Source organism: Pseudopipra pipra, chromosome 2 (assembly GCF_036250125.1).
Source record: "Pseudopipra pipra isolate bDixPip1 chromosome 2, bDixPip1.hap1, whole genome shotgun sequence".
NCBI classification, from domain to species: Eukaryota; Metazoa; Chordata; class Aves; order Passeriformes; family Pipridae; genus Pseudopipra; species Pseudopipra pipra.
The window spans coordinates 78,233,038-78,251,194 of NC_087550.1; the positions used below are offsets into that span (position 1 = coordinate 78,233,038).

At 39.4% G+C, this 18,157-nt stretch overlaps 1 protein-coding gene and 1 long non-coding RNA gene across 2 annotated transcripts in view; one reads left to right on the plus strand and one right to left on the minus strand.

Moving 5' to 3' along the window:
- Positions 1 to 18,157, plus strand: part of MBNL2 (muscleblind like splicing regulator 2) — a 108,940-nt gene that overhangs the window by 12,662 nt on the left and 78,121 nt on the right. Inside the window, 1 exon segment of the mRNA XM_064646030.1 lies at positions 17,575 to 17,736. The gene's annotated coding sequence lies outside the window, so the exon portion shown is untranslated.
- LOC135409901 (uncharacterized) lies at positions 551 to 9,785 on the minus strand. Its single transcript, XR_010428416.1, has 2 exons — positions 4,596 to 9,785; positions 551 to 2,012 (listed from the first exon to the last, which is right to left on the minus strand). It is a non-coding gene; the product is annotated as an uncharacterized LOC135409901 (long non-coding RNA).

Consider the following 18,157-nt stretch of genomic DNA (forward strand, 5'->3'; position numbering starts at 1 on the left):
CAGCCCTTTCAGAACAACATACTTGTTTCCTGTTAGTAACTTGGAATTTTGACATTTGTCTTAATTTTTTTAATCTATAGTGATGTCTACCATCACTTCAGCTCTGATACAGAGATTGAGGTATTTTGCAAATGCTGGCATCAGTGGTATTATGCATGAGTGCCTAGTTTTAAAATCTTGGCAGCTGCTTTGACTTTTCTTTATGCTGTCATTCAGACCATAGCTACCAAGGCTGAATTTTGCTCATAGTAACAGTTGTGGGAAGTTACTAAAGGAAGTGTCTATTACTGACACAGGAAATAGTTTTGCAGTTCTTTTTATCATTGCTGAACTTACCAAAATGTCACTGTTGCCATAAGTCATCTGTGCAAGGCTCAAAATCATCTATCTGTTACACTGAGTGTCACTTAAATTGCTTGGTGACTTCAGTGTTAGTGTTACATATGCTCCACACTTCCTGCAAAACTCCCTTTAAATTGACAAGTTTTGTTGTTTCTGGAATTAGACCTAATCACTATGATTCAAGAGTAAAGAAGGAAAAACAACTGTGTGGGTTCTGCATTTTTCAGTTCTCCTCCTCTTTGTTACTTCCAAAATTGTCCTTTTCTCCAAAAGTTATATCAACATCATTCAGAAAATTGTGCGTAATAGTCACCTTTAGCAGCATTTTTCCCTTGATTCATTAATTACAGGAGCACGTGAAGCAGAGCAGATGGCATTTTTCTGAGTTGGGAATTTACCTTTGTTTGTTATTCTTTGTTGAGTTTGACATCTGAATTTCTCAGCTTCTCTAAGATGATGTTGTTTTGCAATGAAATATATAATATGGTTGTATAAATCGGCTTGAAAATTGAAATTTTGGCCTTTTTCTTTTTAACTGATGTGGAAAATGAATGGGTGCATGGGCATATCTCCATTTGGAATCAGTCACTTTGGAACAACTGCTCAATGTACAGAGCAATTATTTTTAAAAATACCTTTTTCTTTAGTCCGTGAATTCATGCCTTGTTATGGCACTCCTCAAGTGCCATTTTTGAGAAAGAGCATACATTTTCTTTTGAGCTTTTTGATGAGTCCTAGCTAAAAGGTCCACAAATGGGATGTGATATTTTTTTGGCATTCCCTATTGAGTTGAGGGGCTTCTGATCCTTGGGCATAAGAGGATCTAAAACATAGTAACCCATAATTACAAGGATCTGTGTGGCTGCTAGTTTTGTGGTTTTGATTCAGGAGTCCTAGGGATGGTATCTGGGAGCACCTCAACCCCGTTTGACTGCAGTTAAAGCTCTACAGTGGTTGAAGACCAGTGTATGCACTGTGAAGCAGTGGCACTTGAAATAGGATTGTGGAGGCAGTGCTGAACCCTCACCTTTTGAGGGGTTGTGTTAGTGACTTGTCTTGGGTTTGGGGGGTTAGGGGTTGAGGTAACTTGCAAGTTTCCTCCCTCTTTAGAGGCAAACTAACAGACCACGGAAGATCTTGCCACATGTTGGGATATGTGCATGTGGTCTGTTGAGAGGATGGATGGCTCCTGGTGGCTGGTGGTGCCTGTGCTGCTTACTCTCCCTTCTCTGGTTTGGGCATCATCTTCCTCTGTGTTGTAACCTTCTGCTTGACCAGATCCAGGATTTCCAGACTCTTGTCTCTTGCGTCTCCTCCTCCCTTTCCCTCTCATTGCTGTCTCTCCCTCTTCTGCCCAGCTTCATGCCATGCTTTGGCCCACCGGCCTTTTCTGACACCCCCTCTGCCGTGTGCTGGTCTCATGCATGTCCCTGGGGCACCAGCCGAAGGGTCATGAGAGCAACAGGCGAGATTGTCTTCCTGCTGTCAGCTCCAATGTCTGGTCTCTGGCAGATGGGAGCAGCAGTTACAGGGGAAATCCTGCTAATCTCCTGTAACTTGAGCCCATTACATGCTCAGTCGCACTGTGGGGCTGGTGCCTTTCCAGCCGCATGCGGACGGATGGCTGAAGGAGACGGACACTCACTGCAGAACATTTTCTGAGGTTTGCACTGTAGAGGTCAGAAACAAAAACCAAAAAGATGCTGTGAGTCAGCTGAATTCTTGCAGGTTTTAAAGCTTTGTCAAATAGGAAAATATTTTCATATGCATAGCAAAAAAACAACCTTGATTTTAACAAAAAAAAAAATCAAACCCCAAACCCAAAAAAAGCAAGGGATCAGCTCTTTGCCAAATTTCAAGACTGCCCCAACATGGGCAGAGGAGCCAGAGTTCCTCAGTGAGTAAGTTACAAGGATAGCAGAGGAACATGGTTTTGTCTAGGCTAACTCAGAAATAGGCAAACTGTGTTTTGGCAGAAAAGTAAAAAAAATCCTGCAGCAGATGTCCAGCATGGAAAATTTTAACAAGGGTAGCTCGAGTTTGGCAAAGTCAAAAGTATGTGGAAAATCCTGACAAGATGCACCAAGCCATCTTAGTAACGGATGGAGTTACCACCCTTGTCCCCAGGGTCTCTTGAACCCACTAGAATCAACTATTTGTGTGTTTGGGGTTTTTTTTGGGGGGGGGCAGAGGGCAGGGGCGTTGTTTGGGATTTTTTATATAGGGCAGAATAGAGCAGAATGGAGGGGGTGATTGAATAGAAAACGAGGGCTGGCTGGCAGGAGTCTTCTCAGCAGGAGCATGTTTCATCCATGCCTGGAAGGGGAGGGTTTTCACAAATTGGGTGGGAGATGGTGGAGCCCAAAGGAGAGTTGTTGCTTACAGGATAGAGGAATAATGGATTTTTGGGAAGCTGTGTTTATAATATGCAAAATAGTCCATAGGAAACAATGGGGCCTTGGGACAGAGCTGCCAGTGAATGAGAGCTTTGTTTTCATCTTGTCTATTCATATTTCTAAACTTTTAGTGGCATTTTAAACACGTTTTACACATTTTTTTGTGTAATGGCTTGAATTGCCTAAATTGCTGTCTAAAGTAGTGTTGCACTGCAATCTTTATCCCCTTCTGGATAAAGACTGACTTTCAGCTTTAAGTTCCTTTCTGTATTTTTCTTAATTGCAGCTCTTATTCAATAATCCTTGGCTGCTTTGTTCTCATGTTTTAAAACTTCAGTAAAATTTGTGGGAGAACTGATTGACAGCAGACCTTGTGTACGAAGTGTGTCGAGTTGCCCACAGCTTGACTTGAAAATGGCAACTGGTATCATAGTCCTTATGCCAGAACCTTGATACAAATGAACATTAGTTGCAAGCTAATTGCACGAACTGCAGTTTAGATGCTGCTGATGTGAATTGTCTGCTGCTGATATGAATTAAAGCACCATCATTTGGATGGTGTTTTCACTGAGAAGCATCCCATACCTGCAGTCCCCAACAACCGGTCTGAAATAATTCAGTAAGATATTACGCTTGTATTGCAGTTAATTGCAGGCGCTGCACATAAGATTATGCAGTATTAAAATGAGAATATTACTGCGTGAATTGGAGTGTGTTTTGGCTGCACATTATGGTTTGATATATTATGGTGCACACCTTTACAGCCTAAACAGCATCAATGCAGTTTTGCAGTTTCAGAAACATTGTTTGTGCATGCATTTACAATTAGCAAAAGCATTGAAAATCCTTGTGCAAGAAAAGGTATAGCTGCTGTTGCAGTGGAGGGGAAGGGAATTGTTTGTTTTTGCTGCATGTGTTATTTCATGGAGGTATCGCTTTACCTCACCAGTAAAACTCCTTCCCTGCGCGAGGGAAATTCCTGGTTCATTGGTATGGATGCATTGTTTTTACACATTAGAAGTGCTGTGTTGCTGTGTCAATCATCCCGTTAGGATCAGTTTAAGAGCAGTAGGGCTGACGAAGCTGGGTGTGATTGGCTACCATATGCTGGGAGGGCTCTGTGAGAAGGAAGGGCTGCAGTCTTTCAGCAACAGAGTTTAGGCTGTGTCTTTGCTTCATCATCTGAGGAAAAATCCCCAGATAAGGCACAAGGCTTTCTGAGGAAAAAAAAAAATATTACAGGCTGCTCATCGTTCACGTGAGAATTAGTTACCATGATGCGATGGGAAAGATATGGCTGTTTGTTTATATCAGATGTTCCTGTTGACGTTGGGAATGTGTCGAATAGACAGGGCTAAACAAGGTAGGAGGATCCTTGTCTTTTATCGAATGTTTAAAGAGTTTGCTGCAGTATGCTGCATACTGTATGTGTTGCTTGGGGGAGTCGGGGAAACAGTGCTACTCTGGTGAATAGATTCTGTTTGGGTGCAATAGGTGGACTTTATGGTAACTTGTTTTCGAAGGGTATTAATTTTCAGTGTAAATAGCTCTCTTCAGAAATAGAACATGAGTATATGCATATTAACACAAGTAAAAAAAGAAATAGGTCAGTATGTTTCAGAAATGCTGCTACCCTAATTGGATTTTTAGCTGGGTTGTTTTCTGGAAGTGCTGCCTAGCTTTAAGAAGGAGAAGGAGTCAGCCTGGAAATCTGTGAAGTTTATAGCAGCTATGTTTGAAGATTTAGCTGAATTAGACTGGCTGATCTAAATAATTCCCTATTGGAGGCTTTAACTAAAGCCAAGACTGCCTGTTTTAGGCTTGAAGGAGCCATACAACAAGATTACAGTATTTTACCCTGTTGTAAAAGTATGGGCATTTTTGACTGCACTGTGATTCCTTGCGGTCTTGAAGGAAAGCTGGAAGAGTTTTTCATATTGTAGTTTAGCTGAGTGTTTCCCCTGTTCTTTCCAGGTCTTTGTCTTAGCAGCAAAACAGAACCTGTACATGAAAGGAAGGAAAACAAGGTTAATAATATGTGCTGCAATTATCTGATCTTTATACATTTTTAATGAGAGAACACACAGCTAGCAGAATAATTTAATGAGCAGGCTGGCTTTTAGAGCAATGATTTCACTGTGCTAAGGCATACCAACTTTCTTGCAGGGGAGGAGCCTCAAGGAGGAATGGTTAAGATTTATGTTAAATGCTCTGGAGAGAAGGAAGAGATGTTTAGGCAGAAGTCTGTGAAATTCTGGAAGAATAGGTTAGTTATTAGCTGTTATTATTTGTTAGATGGAAAGCAAACTTTACCATCGTGTTGCAGGAGGGATCTGAGAACATTTCCTCATCCTGGGATGTGATGAAGCCTCTTCAACTTTCTCAGACTGCCATATGCATTGATAGTGCTCAATACCTTTCAGGATTTCACCCAGTTAGAGACCTGAATTAACATGCTGACTTCAGCTGGATTATAGAAGCATCGTTTATATGTACAGTATGTAATAGAGTTTTTAGTTTTTTCTTTTTCCTAAGAGTAACAGTTGGTGAGACAGCAAGAAAATGTTGTCATCTTATTTCTCCTGTAAGAGCCATGAACCTTGCATATAGGTGTATTTATTCAAATAGGACATTGGTAGGAAAAAGAAAAGTGTATGAACTGAGGAAGACTAAAGATCAATGTCTTAAAAAGAAATTAGGTAAAAGAATGTTTTACTGCCTAGAAAACCTCTCATTGATGTAATTTTTGGGAAAGTTTCAAGACTTCTTTTATCCTAGGGATGAGTTACACTAGTTTTAAAAGTATTGCATTAAGTAGGCCCTTCTAGACCAAGTGTCCATCACCTCTCCTGTTTTTCAAGGAGAAATGCAGGACAAGTGCTCAGAATGACGATGTCACCTCCTGACTCCTCACAACTGACTTTGCTCAGAGGAGGTTGATACAATTTCCCTGCTCCCTGGCCAGGTACTTGCTGAAGACCTGCAGCAAGGTTGTTGGCATGTATTCAGTTCATGAGCTGGTCATTTTTGAATGCTACATCTTCTAAATAAAATCAGCCTCATTTCTTCTGAGAATTTCAGGCTTTGCTAACGAGGAGAGCACATGTCAGGATGCAGAGCGTTATTATTATAAATCCATAGGATATGGATAAGTATATTTAGCTGTCTATCACTATTGATGCTTAAATGCGTTGTTTGTGTGCACTCTGTTAAGCTTGTGAAGCAAAGACTAATAATTAGAAGCAAGTCAAATAATCTTTTTCAAGCTATAAAATGTGAGGCAAACAAACAATTTTTGAAAATAAAACAATTTTCACACAAAGCTTTCAGACAAAACTTTTCAGTCTCCTGTTTTGAGGCAGTCTCTTACTTTCAAATGGTTTAAGTGGCTGTTTTTCTTACCTTGGAGATCAAAATATATAGAGTTATTCTTTTTATGCCTGACTACCAAAGTGCAAATTTGCATTCATCACTCAGACAAATAGTTTGAGTCAAACTACTGACAGACAATCAAGTGACAAAAGGATTTTAAAAAATACTTCCTGATTAAGGTGTATATATAGTAGTACTTTACATGGATAGGTAAGTGAACCTTCATCTTGGAGGGTAGAGGTAGTAGTAAACATTCTGTATTTACATTTATTATGTAAATAGTTGGTGTCAAAAGTGTTTTGGACCACATTCTGATACTTCTTTTCATTTAGCTTAATTGCTCTGTGGATTTCGTCAGAGCTATTAGTGTGATAACGTCTTACTGTGTGCAGTCTGTCTGTTTTCAAGGAATAATTACTTTGTTTAGAATTAGTCTCTTCATTTTTCTAAGGTAGAATTTTCTAATGAGTTACAGGTCCTGAAGTATAGTGCTTGACTATAGAGTGTTTATAAAGTCAAATCAAGTTCTTAATTTCTAAGTGTATATTTTACAGAAATGTAAGATAATTGTGTGCTACAATTTATTTTTTTCTTCTAAGCAAGAAAAATGGCTCTTAATGTTATGTGGGATTTCAGGCACTCAGGTCTCACCTCTGCTGTGAATTCATCTTCTGTGTTGCTCACAAGTATGTTAGGAATAGTCTGCACTGTGTTTATTTGTAAAAGCTCTGTAAAATATTCAGTTTTTACAGCATTGAGAGATGAGAAAAAGACTTAGTGTTCAATTAGAATTCCTTACTAATGATTTTGCATACAGTTTTAATTTTCTAAATCATTAGACACATTGCTAAGATTTAAATTTCATGTGATAGCTATTAGTGATACCTTGATTCCTAATGTTACTAGAAATTTCTGACTTTGAGGATTTTTTTTTTCCTCTTCCAGGCAAGAAACACCTTTTTTTAAGCCAAATTATTTTTTCACTTTTTTTATGCATATGGCTGTTACAAAATTATAGCAAAAGAGAATAAAACCACTTGCTTTAAAACTTACTAGTATGTATTTTCTTTTTAAAAGCTTTGATTGGAAAGCTAATTTGATATGTTTAATACAATGTGTTATGGTTAACTAATGTGAACCAGTGCTATGTAACTGGTCTGTAAACAGGCTGAAACTATAGCCTGAGGAATATAAAACTAATTTCAAGAGAGTGTCAGTGCTGAAAACTAGTTCAAATAATAGCAGTATTAACTGCTTGACTAATTAAATTAATCTTCTTATACATTATTAGCAAATGCAGTGACAGTTGTTGGTTATTGATATACGGAGTCTTCTTTTTAAAAAGTCTTCTTTTAGAAGAAAACTTTTTGGCTCTATTTGGAATAGAGAGTACATGAGGAGAAAGAAGTTATGCAGCCCCTTTCTAGAATCTGCCAACTTTTTAATTTCCACATTTTTTTATTATTCTTTTGTAATAAGGCCGTTGAAACACCAAGCTCTCCCTCCAATAATGTCAAGTTCTTAGTTCAATATTTCAAGCATGCTAGAAAAGGAAAACTTCAGGGATGTGAAATTTGAAGAGCATACCTAACAGGGGATTCAATGCAACATCCTTATAACTGACACAAAGAAACACTAATTTTTAGGGGACTCTGTGCTACTGATGATTACTAAAGCTGTTGAGAACTGCCAGTGTGCAGCTTGCTGCTTCTGCAGAAGATTTGCAGGATTCCTGGAGTCTTAGGTCTGAGAAAAGACCGGGGGGGCTTGTGATACCTGAAACTTTGCCAGTTAGAAGAACTCAGCTGTAAACAAATTGATAAACACAGAGGTTCACACTCTTCTTTTTATATTATTATTATTTTTCTTTTCTTTTAATTTCTTCCCCCCCCCCTTTTTCTACCTAGATATATGTTGACAGATGCATACGCACGTACATAATACATGTACACTCATAAAAATGTTTTTTCATCTTTGTGATTTTTGTAAGACAGAAATAATAGCTAATAAAGACGGTGGGAGGGATTTAGTGGTACAATCGCTGCATAAAGAAATGTGTCCAGAAATAGGAACAGATGGTTCATATCAGAGTCTATTAATTTTTTCTATTTAGATCAATGTTTTATTTTTGTCAGTTTCTGAGTGGATGATAAACAGCATTCTGGGAAGATTTGGGTGTTGCATATTGCTGAACTCATAAATAGAGACCAGGTCAGTCTGGAAGTTCATGTGCTGTAAAATCTTCTGTCCTACGGGGAGTGCAGTGCCTTTGACTATAGGCAGAATTAGAAAGTACGAGTAAGGAAAAATGCAGAAGTGTTTTCCCTTGGTAGTTTTATGGAAGGAGGAAGCTAGGACTTGGTTAGAGATGTTTTTTTGTTTTGTTTTGTTTTGTTTTGGGTTTCTTGTGGGAATTCTGAAGGCAGCTTTTCAGTATGTTTTTTGTGTTTCATCACTTTTAAGACCTAGGCCTAACAAATAATTTAATTTTTTTTAACCCTCTAGCATTCTCTCCTATCCAGACTGAATACATTTTTCCTTGAGTTTCTGAGGAGTTTAATGTTGTTGGTGCTTTTTTACCAAAATGCTCTGTTATATATTCTTCAGATATACTGAATGGTGCAGCCCCCCACCCTCTAATTTCCTGAATCTGTCATGATTTTTGCACTTTATAGGTATTATGCGCAGTGTTTTGAACCTAGCCTAAAACTAACCTAAAATTGCCAAGTGGCAAGATTTCCATTACTTTCAAGCACTCAGAAGGATGATTTTTCCATGCAAGGTTTCAGCATGTCGGGTTTGTGCGTTGACACTCTCTTTCGGCAGCTCTCTGTGGTACACTCCTCCTGAAATCGAGATGGGGAAAGTATATGCCTTGTTGGACAGCAAAGCCCAGTTTTAGTCCATTTTTATCTTTTTTTGGTATTTCTTTCCACTTTCCAGGCTGTCTGCAGTGCTGTTATCAGCAGTTATATGCATTTTTCAAGCTTAAAGCTGTACTGGTTTGTCAGCAGACACCTCTGGCTGTGCCTCTGGTGGGGCAGGGGGGCTCAGCACTGGCAGGAGTGTACCTCTGCACCCAGTTAATGATTCAGGACTTCAGCACGGTCTCACTCTTATTTACTTAAAAGGCTGCGATAACATATATGGGATTTCCCTGATGGCTGTGTTCACCTGTGGTACAACATCCCCAGCTACAGCCTCTGTCTGCCATGAGGAGACCAATACCAGCTTTCCCACCTTCATCACCTCACCCTGTTAGCCAAAACTCAGTGGGGCCTGGGGCGCACCTCCTCCCACCGGCAAGAGTCTTTTGCAGAGAAGGATGCCGGTGCGTGGGCTGGTGGTGCTGGGGATTGCAGTGCTGCAGTCCTTATTGGCATGCTGAACATGCTCTGACAGCACGGCACGCCACTGTCCTGGAGTTCTAGTGCTTGTGTTTAAAAACTTTTTTACTTCATGTGTATTTTTTTACAGTTCTGTTGTGTATTTTAGTTCCCCTCTGCTAACGCTGGGACAACGTTGTTTTATTGCCCTAATTTTACAGAGGGTGTTGGGGGAGGTGGGGGGTGGAGCGTGGCTAAAAACCCCAAGATTTTCGTTGCCACATTAGAGAAGACATGAAAAGCTTTGAAAGTGGACCCACTGATGTGTTTATAAAGCCAGTGCACTTTCTCTTCTCCCTCCCCCCCACCCCTTTTTTTTTAAAGACCTCATTTAATGCTCAGGACTTTGTGCAGTGAGGCCACTTTCAAAGGCTTTAGTATCCACAGTAGCAGCTCTTTGAAGTAGAGATGCCAGCGGGGAACAAACCATCAGCTTAATCTTTGCTGTAAAAGGTCCTAAGTGGTAAGAAGCCACAACATCCATCTCTAGGGGAGAAGCTGGAGAGCAATACTTGGAACTGAATCCATCACCTGGACCTTGCCCTTGGAGCTGGAAGCCTTTGGACACTTCCATGGAGCATTAGGGGTGCAGTCCCTTTCATCTCTCTGGTTTTCCACTCTTGTTCTGTTCCAAGTTCTTTCCCCAGTCTCTTGAAGAGGAGGACACAACCAAAAGGCGAGGGAATAAGGCCTGAGAACAAATGTGTTTCTGCAAGGGTTTGTTTGCCTTCCCAAGTTGGTAAATCATTCCTCTGGAATGCAGAGCAGGTGGCACAGTCGCTGGTGTTACCTGCCAGTCCTTGGGTGGCAGTGTGGCATATGTCCGTCCAGTTAGGTCAGACTAGATGGCTTCGTGGTGGCCCCAGGAGATAAAGCAGTGCCTTCATGTTCTGAATATCATCATCTGGAGGTACCTGTCTCCCTAATGGCATGAGGACGGTGAAGGAGATCATACTTTTTGGTCACCAGTGATGCATTTAACTGCTCGAAGCTAGATAGGATGAGTCTGCCACCTGTGAAATCCGTTTGTTTGAAACAGGAGATGAAAGTGTTGAGTTTCTCACAGGAGGGCTTGAGGATCAGCGTGTCCCTATAGACCCGTAGCCATCTTTGGTTGCAGAACTACACTGCTTGTAAGGAGCTGCCATCCTGAGGTGGAGAAGGCAGAAGGGTAAGCTGAGGACAGCAGTGTGTGCCTTGACTGGCACATGGCTCAAGTCACCAGGGGTGAGAGGCTTACTGAGGAGGGCTTTCCTTCTCGACCATAGTAGCCAGTGTTGATTCTGATGACTAAGTAATCTGATTTTTAAGCCGAAAAGTTATTTTTTAACTTGTTCACGTTTTTGACCTTCAGCACATCGCTTGCCATTTAACTTCACCCTCGTGCGGTTTGCTGTATGCAGAGATAGCTGTCTTTTGTGTGGCTTCCCCATTGGTAAAACACTGAGTGGCCCCCGCATCCTAGTCAAAATCTAGTGGTCCTTGTCATCAGTCTGTATGAATTTCATATTCTTTCTGTTGTCAAAAGCTTCACTGTTGCCTCTTTGTATATGTAAGCCTTTCCGTAGTGCTGATGGTGCTATTGCTGTTCTCTTTTATCATTCCAGAGTTACATGCTCCATGACTATACACAGTAGTGTAATTCTTTTCTGTTTTCCTTTGATAATGCCAAATGTTTTGCTTGCTTTATATTCCATCAACTGCTGAGTATTTTGCAGAAGTCTTCATCGAATTGCCTGTAATGTCCATATGATCTTTCCTCTGTAGCAGTGTCTTGTTTGAACCTAGTGTTGTGTATATACTATTCGTTGCTCGTCTCCTTTTCCCCTCATCTGCATTATTTTTGCCTATCGTTATGTTAAACTGATGTCATTTTACCATCCAGTGTACTCATTATTATGAGATCCTTTTGTAACTCTTCCCAGTCGGCTTCTGGTATGACTTAGCAAAAATTTTATGTTAACTGCAAACTATCTTCCTGTTTATGATTATGTTGCAAAGCAGAGAAGGTAAGCTGTTGGCAAACTTAATTATGAAAATTACAGTATATTATTAGAAGTAAAAACATATTTAATCTTGTGAGTTTGTTGGATTTGGGGGCTTTTGTAGAATTTGTTGACTCTGAATGTTTGCTCTGACTTCAGTCTTCATACTGTCTGCAAATGTTTAGCCCTTTTAGCTATCCTTTTAAAATAAATTTCTTTTAACATCCATAAGACCTATGTCATTACAGTAGCTGAGTTCCACAAAAATCATCAGGTTACAAAGATGAGATGATTCATTTGTTTTTATTTTGCTTAATTTTGAGCTTTTAGAATTTGTGTTTTCTAGCTTTTCCTTACCATTGTCAGAACTGTACTCCTTAATAAAAATTGACAGTTGCCTGTAAACACATTTGTAGGTGATAAGGTTTTACGAAATGCACTTGATGTTTTCAGGCTTCCAGTGAAATGGACAAGAGGTAGCTGTGCTGCAGTAGGGTTCTGTAGTGGGTCATTAAACTTGAGGATTCTTGTCATATATAAGGTGGTTAGTGGTTTGGGGTTTTTTTCTTGGTTTTTGGTTTGGTTTGGTTTGGGTTTTGTAGTTGTTATTTTGGTTTGTTTGTTTCTTTTTTCTTAAATAGAAATGAAATTAAAACAGACTTAGTAGTAATATTCTGCTTTGATATCTCATCCCTCTGTGTCTCCAGTCGCCGTGATATGGTTTGAAGCTGGCTCCCTGCCAAGTCTCCAAACCTTACCACAAGAAGTCCCCCCCCCCCAAACCACAGGGAGAAGAGGGAGAAAAACAACCAAGAAAAACCAAAACGAGAGAGACAGCTAAAGCAATATATATATATATCCCGATTAGTAGCCCAATATCTAGCAACTAAAAGAGTTAGCAAAGAAATAGCTCACTACTCTCCTTGGGACAACCGAGAGTCGCTCCGGAACGATCGCCGGCAACCTCCACCTCCCAAGGTCGGCAAGGCCTAACCAGGCCTCGCTCCCCAACACGGCAGACTCAACAGCAGGGAACCTGCACCTCCAAGCCGCTGGAAGGAAAGAGAGCGAAGGCCTTTCCTCCTTTCTTCTTATAGTCTGGCTTACATAAATATTGTAGGGAATACTGGGTAAATCTGCGCCCTTCCTTGGTTACAAACGGGTCACCAAGGAAGGCCCAGACCAAACTACCACACGCCGAAACAATACTTTTCACTTTACAGAAAGATAAATGTGATGATTTTCATCTTTGAATTGCTTCACTCGAAGGTAGAATGATTACCCTGTAATAGGACTGATGAGCAAGTTTCTAGTTTTCTGATTTAAAAATACTAAAATTTCTGATTTAAAAAGATTAAAATTTTTTGTCTGTGTGGATGTATTGACTCCAGTGCTGCAGTTAAGAAATTTAGGTTACATTGTGCCTTGTGCATCAATAGGATTGTTCTTTGATTGTTTTCCTGATGGACCTTGTTTGTTTGGTGAAAAAACCTGGGACCTTAATTGTGGATTTCCATTCAGCTTTATAGAACCATAATAATTAAATTTTAAAAAAACAAACCCACTCTTCATTATATAAATTGAGTGAACTTTTTCTATAAGAAATCCTAAAAGCATAGAGCTAGAATACCACTGCGACTTTGTTGTCTCTCCCTTTTCTGTATTTTCAGGGAATAACAGTGCCTTTTTTTTTTTTTGGTAGCAGACAAGCAGTTCTGCTCAGTTGCTATAAAGTGGTACCATGGTTACTACTGTTTCAGGTGATGGGCAGAGGGATAAATGTGGAGAAGGGCCTCTCAAGTAGGTTTTCAGGATTTCTAGACTCTACACATTGTAATAAAGTGTGTATTTCTGTGAAAGCCAAATATTGGTAATATAAACTTTGCAGCCCGTAGAGTTGCAGAGGATTACTGGAGGGCATACTTTTGGGGGGGGGGGGTGGCAGGTTAAAATTTATTTATTTATTTTGGTTTGGTTTTTATTTTCTGGTCTGTTGATTTTATGTCTCACCTGCTTTGTCCTGGAAATGTTGTATGAAATGGAAAAAAGTCCTATCAAGTGTCAGGGGCCACAGTGTGTACATAGGCTGAAGGTTAGAAGATGCTAAATCTCTTATTTACAAGCTAAACAAATATTGCATTAAAATGAGGCACATTCAACCCACACATTTAAGTCATTTTTGAAAAGTTGTTTTTGGAATAAAAATGTGTGTAAGCATAACAGCAGCAGTCCACTTCTTACGTTTATACATGGACAGTTTTTTGTCTCTGAGTAGTGTTGTTAATGTTACTTATTTGACCAAATTCAATTTTTTTTTCCTTTTTTGCTATTTATTACTTGTAACACAGCAAATTTGACATTGTCTTTAAAAATAGTGTTGTATATCAAGGTGATATCTGTACGTTGTTAAAGGAAGCTCCCGAATTATGATTTAACACAGAAATTATGCAAGACAATACATATTGTAAAGTGCAAAATAAAGTGCGGCTTTAAATATCCTTTTGTGACTAAGCTGGAACTACAACAAATGAATTAAGCCTTTGAAAAGGACAAAAATGTCAAGACTTATTTTAATCAGTCCAAATTTTCCACTGCAATGTGAGCAGAAAGCTGTCTCTTGCCAAAAGCCAGTTGCTTGTGCTCGGTGTCAGATGAGTCTCCATTGCTTTGGAAGCGCTGGTGAATGCCAGGCTGTGCTTAGCAGTGCTGCTGTCCCCAGCAGGAGAAAGAAATCTCTGCAGTTAGAGGTAAGCAGAGAGAGTAGAAAAAGGTCTGAAAAAGTGCTCTGTCAAAACATTTATGGGAAATGTGTTCAGTGTTCACTGCAAAAACATTGCAATTCGTTGTGTCAAGGGATGAAAGAACTCGATTTTTCAACTTTCCTGTTGAAACACAATTTATGGTTCATTCCTGAATAACTGTGTGGTTATCCATAATAACACTTAAGTTACAATAAAATGATTCAACCATATGAAAATAAAGTGTTGAGGTGGAATTCTTTCAATGTTGCTAAAATACTTCTACTTTCCCCCTCCAGTATTTTCACCTTTCAGTCAGAGAAGACCTTGAGATGCTGAAATTTCCTTCAGGAAAAGTTTTCAACAACACCTGGTTGAGAGTAGGAAAGAGTTTTTTTCCTACTGCTCTATTTTCACATTAAATGCCTCAGTTAAAATAGAGACACTGTAATTTAAATATTGAGAAAAATTTTTATTTAAGGCAGGGACATGGCTGGGTCTGGGACATAGAAGTGCTGGACTAACTCTGCCTAACCAGTTAGTATGGCTGCCTGAATCCATTCCCTTTTCAAATTATAAGATAAGAGAAATTAAAAGGAATAGTCTGTATACTGAAGTTGCTTTTCGAAGATACTGGCAGGGTTTTTATTGTGGTTTGGTTTGGATTTTTTTTTCCCTTCCAGAAATATGAATGTAGTTCATGTCCCCCTTTAGTGTTGCAGACAACTGAACTATGCACATGTCAGAAAAATGATTATGAACTCATCCAATGTCCTTATTGTAGGCTAATAAACTTTCCGAGTTTGTGTCTTTGTAGCCTTTTTGTGTTTAAGTACTTTGTCTCCTTTTACTTAAAAATTAAAAAAAGGCTATTTTCTAAAATGAAACTGAGTTAAAAAGTAACTTTCTTCAAATGGCAATGGCTGGTGAGCTTCTTGAACTGAGGGAGACATGTTACACAAATCAAAACAACAGATCGATATGACCCATTTTTATTGGGTCAGTGCTTCTTAATTGGTGCTCAAGCAAAAAGGAAGGTCAGTAGCAGTACAGCACACCAAACCCAAAATTCATCATCCTAGAGATCAGAAAAAAAATGTTTGGTCTGGTAGCAACATCTGCACACAGTTACTGTGCGCTCCTTCCAGTTGTAACTCCATTATTTGCCTCAGGATTAAATACAAGTATTCAAGATTTCCAGGAAAACAGAAGTTCACCAGAAGTTACAAGTAGTTGGAAAAAAGCTCTTCTTTGCTTCTCTGCCAGCAGTTGAAAAAACAATTTTAGAGGAAATGCATTTGCTTTCTGAATTTGTGATAGCTATTTGACAACAAAATAGTGGTTCACTAAATGCAAATTTATTTTATTCCAGAGAGAATGAATTTGCATCGTGTATTGTCAAATATAACACAGGTAGCCTCTGAAGTTTTAAATGTTGGGTTTGTTTGGATTCTGTGGTTTTTGTTGTTATTGTTGGTGGTGGTGTTTTGTGGTTTGGGGGGGGTGCATACAAATAAAAAGCATGAATTTTGGAAAAAAGGTCTCTTACTGTCATCTTAACTTAATTAAATATTTTCTGTATTTGCCTTGGTGGACCAAAGATAATCAGCCAGGAAGCCATGTGTGTTTACAACATGAAAAGGCAACCTACCTTCAGAAGAGAGCAATGATCAGTTAAGTACTACCTTTTTTTCTTCAGGGCCATGCCAAAAACCCCATTACTGGTTTCTTCTTGACTGAGAAGAGTCTTTGAAGAAATGGCTTTTAGTGGGAGATTTCAGCTGCTGTTGTAGAAAATATTTGCACTCTGAATGTTAGCCTAAAAACATTACTGAAAAAAAAATATAATATTAAATTGGCTTTGCAGGTACTTGATAATTATCTGGTATTCTATAGGTGACTTTAAAGTTAGGTTGCTGTTCTTTCTTTTTAACTGCTGTAAGATATAAAGTATTCTGGCATAGGCGCTTAATCAGGCTTTGCAGTATGTCCCATGAGATATGTAAGAAGTAAAGCACTTGCATATGTTCTGCTTCGCAAGGATATCTTTAGGTTTGGAAGTAAATAAAACTGATGTTGTGTGTTGTGTGCATGCTACTAATGGAGCGAAAGGGGAATTGAATCCTTTTGATAAAAGGGACTCTGATGAAGGCTTGCTTGGGCAACTCTTGAGTGCTAAAGACACTATTGAGCTTTTTTCTTTGCCCTTCTGAAAGCACTTCGCTGTTGTGATGTGTTGGTCCTTCCGAAATGTGTTTGAGATAGTTGTTAAATGCTTTGGGTTTGGCAGAATGTAAGAGTGCATTCTGGGCTCCTTTGGGCATAGTCTGAGGTTTTCTTGCTTCTCCGTTATATCGCTAAGGAAGCATTGTTTCTGGGAGTGTTCCTAGGTGATGCAGCTTGGGGTGCAGAAGAAGGAGTCTTGGTCTTTCTTCCTCTTGTGGTAGATTTCAAAAGTGCTTTTCTCCAAGCTCCACCTTTGCTGGAAGGAAAAGGAACATTCTGTCTTGTAGTTAATGCACTCAGAGGTAATGAAAAAGCAGTTACAACACAGGTTTTCTTAAGGGGTTTTGTAATCAGAAACCTTATTCCCCAGCTCCATTTATGGTTTTCAAATTTTTGTGAATCTCCAAAGAAGTCCTGAAATGTTTCCCTCCATATCTGCACTCCTCTCCTGAGAGTCTAGGCTTTTGTCAACAATTATGAGAACCAGTCAGCCTCCCTCTTGGTATCCTACTTACCATGCACATGATAAAGGACATTTCTTACAGAGCAGCATTTAAAAAAGGGATTGGGCAAATCCATGGAAGAAAAATCCAGTGAGACCTATTAAATACAAAGACATCAGTTACAGGTTGCTGGGAGAAAATTCATGGAAATTATCACGCTCTGCCTGCCTTGGTTCTGTACTCTTCTGTGAATGTCTGGTGTCAGCCATAGTTGCAGACTGCGTTTTGGGCAAGATGGACTTTTTTGCTGACCTGCTCAGGTCACCCTTGTGCATTTGGTTATCCTGTTCTTAGGTAAAATGCAAGTGGAGAAAAGGACACAGAAATGCAGGTATTTTATCTCAGAACAGTGATGGTGCTTAGATTCCATGCAGGGAATCTGTTCAGCAGAATGGATTTAGCACTTAAGAGGCAGTCGGAGTTAATAGCATTAGGTTAGTGCTCTTGCTGTCCTCGCCTCAGGAGCTTGGTTTGGATGTGCCATGCAACTTCCTAGAGCTGAGTAATTTATTGGAGTATATTATTAATAATACTGTTGGCTGTCTTAAAACACATGCAGCTTGTGATTTCAATGTCTTAATTTACATGGAGTCCTTGGTTTATTCATACTTACCCTTATCTTTCAGTGCAAAAGAGATGCTGCTTGTCACATAAACAAATACTTCGGCAAGAGTTCTGCCTTCTTGGCTTAGTGCAAAACTGGAGTAGAGAAAATAGAAAATTGACAACAGTCTGAGTTCTTTTAAACTGTGCTCCTGTGTAACATCATGTTATTGGTCCTTTGGCAGGTGAGAACAGTCATTTGATCATGCGTTCTCTCTATGTCAGTCTATAAAAATTTCACAGTACATAAGCACACTTTTCTATAAATATTTTATAGTCCTAAAAAAAGTAAATACAATGCATGTCTGCAGCTGGGTGTGGGTAGAAGCTCTTAATGGACTGGGGTACCCTTTCCTGGGGAATTGGGTTTGATTAATAGCTATTATGTGCTGCACTCTGCCAAAAGCAAAACATTTGTGTCCACAAGAGGCCAAGTGATAACGTCATTGCTGCCGGGGATGATTAACTCTGCTTGCCGAGGCACAGAAACAGAAATTGCTTTTGCCCTTTTGTCAAGGTGGGAACAGAATCCTGTTTATGAAATTCATACACCTAGAGGATAAAATCAGGGTAATTTGAACTTAAAAACAGAAAATTCTTAAGTTA